The 3,580-nt window shown below is 31.8% G+C and overlaps 1 long non-coding RNA gene across 1 annotated transcript in view; it reads right to left on the reverse strand.

Moving 5' to 3' along the window:
• The window catches only part of LOC128248511 (uncharacterized), a 3,363-nt gene extending 2,426 nt beyond the window's left edge, over nucleotides 1–937 (reverse strand). The window contains exon 1 of the long non-coding RNA XR_008264681.1: nucleotides 777–937. This is a non-coding gene — a long non-coding RNA (uncharacterized LOC128248511). The remainder of the gene's footprint in view (nucleotides 1–776) is intronic.
• Between the last annotated feature and the right edge of the window lie 2,643 nt (nucleotides 938–3,580).

The raw sequence follows: 3,580 nt of genomic DNA on the forward strand, positions 1-3,580 counted from the left end.
TAACCACTGGGTCATTGCACCTCCACACCTATATCAATAACAATGTTATGAACTAACGCTCTTAACAAATAGGTAAATAAATAAAATAAAGACACAGTTTATCAATATATAAATATAAATTAGAAATGGAAACCAAAACAGTTATTGATATGTACATTTGAAATGAATGCATTCAGAATTCCACATCTCTAGTATCAAGCCTCTAACCGTCAACTTTGCTAGTTTTCAGAGCATCAAACACAGAAAGGTCCAAAGCAGAATCAAATTAACTAAATATCTCATGTAATCGTATTTTACGCTTCACTGACTGTTAAATTATTAGACGGGCAGATATGTCGGTGCAAGGGTAAACTCGATGAAATCTAGCTCACTTCTTGATCTGAAGTTTATATTATGTATCAGAAATATAAGAAGACAAAGTTGAATTCGGTGAGAATTGATCACAAATTAATGGACTGAAAGTTAGTAGTCATATTGTGAGACTTTTACCGACCGACTCAAACAAAATAATAATTTCATAAAATACGCACAAGATTTCATACGTTAAGGAAAGGAATAAGTCTTGACTTGGCTGTATATCATCGACCCACTGATGAGTGAAAATTAACATCGACCTTAGCCCCAATCAAATGAGGAACATAAAGAAAGCCTTCACTAACTACCACAATGCTATGAACATTTTCTCTGTCCAAGTCGTGACTACAACACAAGAGCAATAAATAAATGTGAAAAAGAAGTGGTAAATGGAATGCAAATGTTTGTATGGTGTTTCTTACCTGCTACAAACAGCAAGAAAGTGAAAATGATTAGTGTTCTTTGCATCATGGTCGTCTTTTGGTCAGTTGTCAGATCAAAAACTGATGAGGGAAGGCTTTACCATCAATATTTATACGTTTGGTGAGCAGTTGAAACGAACTTCAAAACGAGTGTGATGGGAATATCTCATGAAAATAATTAAGAAAACAAAAGATGCAAATTAAGACTGACAAATATCAGAATAAATGCAAATATCTGAAGGTCACTTTTAATCATATTCTTTTGTTTGTAGACACATCAATTGTTTTCATTAAAGCAAACTGGATTGGTGGCGTTTGAAATCACTACGTTTTGTAATACCTGATAGAAATACTGTTGTACTTTGGGTATTTTTTTTACCCAGATGATTCACTAGAAGAAATCCTCCCTTTAAAATGAAAAATATATCTTATAGTTGAAAATTTTTAAACGTTTGCTATATATTAGAACAAACATTTCAGTGTGATACTGCATGCATTTGTGCACAATAGCGTCGTTAGAAAACTATCAAATAATATTACAATAGGATGTACTAGCATCTGTTAAGAGTTCCTGTTTTTATTATTGAAAATAATAAAATATAAGACCGCTTAGACGAAAGGTTTCAACCGGGGTACATATTAGATCTTTAGGAATCCCCGGATGCAATATAGTAAATTGGGGATCCAGTGTAATGTTTTAGTGTCATGAAAAAATTGTACTTTAAACCATTAGTTTCCAGAGTGGATTCCTAGTCTTCTAACATTCCAATGGTGCTCTTCCAGGTTTAAAAGCTTGTTTAAAAACGTCCTGAAAAATGTTGCTAGAAATCCTGTCTTTCCTAATTTATTTATTACTTTACTTTTCAAAGCAAAGACAAAGAATGGATAATTTAAAACCCCACAAACATTTATCTATGAAGCTGAGCATAAAATTCCCCAGGGAATTCCCGAGAAAAGTGAAAGAAATAATATCAAGTAAGAACAACGTCAGCATCAATGATGCTGTAAACAGCAGTAACAACACACACACACACACACACACACACACACACACACACACACACACACACACACACACACACACACACACACACACACACACACACACACACACACATATATATATATATATATATATTTATATATATATATATATACGTATACACTCACATACTTAGCATTTACTATCGACTGGAACAAATATTCAATCTGATACGGCGTGCATTCGTGCATAATAGCGTCGTTAGAAAACAATCGAATAATGTTCCAACAGGATGTACTAACTCACTTCTAGCACCTGTTACAAGGCCCTGTCTTATAAACAAAGATTGAAATTAACACAATGAACGCTACTCAAAATATATCACAGTATATATACATCTATGTGCGTCTACAAAATGTATATATACACACACACACACACATATATGTGGTGTATATGCATGTGTATATATATATATATATATATATGCATATATATATATATATGTATATATATATATATATATATATATATATATATATATATATGCGTCCTCATTCCAATGAATATTATCGAAATGTTTTATAAATAATAATCCCATTATAATGTATTATTTATTCAGTTTTGGAGAGAAAGGAAATAGTGACAATGGGAATTAATATTACAGTATTAATAATTCTTTGGCAAAGAATGAATATATTTTCTATTGTTGTCGTACTTTTAAGTGATAATAACATTCTTTTTAAACATGCCACCTGTTTGCTGAAGTTTATAGAATCCAACTACTCATATCAAAGTTAATATAGAGAAGAGCAAAATAATGAACATTAAATCTGATGACTGTTGAACAACAACAATCAGAAAAATCAATCAGAAAATATCGAATTATAAGAGATATAAGAGAGATTCATATACCCGCAAAGCATCATCTGTTCCCAAAGCATTATTGAGACTGCTGATACCAATGGAACTGGCAAAAGTGCAACCGTATTCAAGAAAATCTACGATATCTGGTCCTTTACCACCATCGGCTAAATACTGAAAGATGCAAATCTATAATAAAATGGTTCTCTTGATAGATTTTTATGCCATTTAGACATGGAAGAGCACCGTAAAAACGAAACGGTAGATGCGTTCCATCAAAGATGCGTGAGAAGGACCATTTACCTATTGAAGACCATTTATCTATTGAAGTCATAGTGAAATCGTCACAGATTAAAACTAGCAAGCCACATATTCCGGTTAACAAAATAACACCGTTCTAAATCAGCTTTCAAAAAGACATCAACGAATTGAAAAAGAAAATGAGAGGAACACCAGAGAAAATTGGGGCCAATAGGAACTAGGAACAAAGGATTTCCTTCTCTATGTGTTCGTGAGCCCAATTTAAATTGATAATGATATTTTATCGAAGATGCAGAAGAATAAAAGGTATAGTCGACTTTGTAACAAAAACCAACAACTTTATGGCAATTTTCTCACACTAAAACAAAGAAACACTAATTTATGCATCATGCGAAGAACTTCAGAAAACAATTCAACATCAAAATCCCATGTTACATAACTGATTTTGAACTGAAACTATTTAATGTGCATATGGGTCAGTGTGAAATGAATCAATACTGAAAATAAAGACATCATAAATATTTAGCAGTGTTTTGTGTTCACATGTTTAAAGACACAGACATACACACATAGCGCTTGTATATGTATGCATGTAAGCATTGTATGTACGCATCTATGTTCGTATGTATATTTGTATGCTTGTATATATATATATATATATATATATATATATATATATATATATATATATATATAT

This window comes from Octopus bimaculoides, chromosome 8, assembly GCF_001194135.2.
Source record: "Octopus bimaculoides isolate UCB-OBI-ISO-001 chromosome 8, ASM119413v2, whole genome shotgun sequence".
In the NCBI taxonomy this organism is placed as follows: domain Eukaryota; kingdom Metazoa; phylum Mollusca; class Cephalopoda; order Octopoda; family Octopodidae; genus Octopus; species Octopus bimaculoides.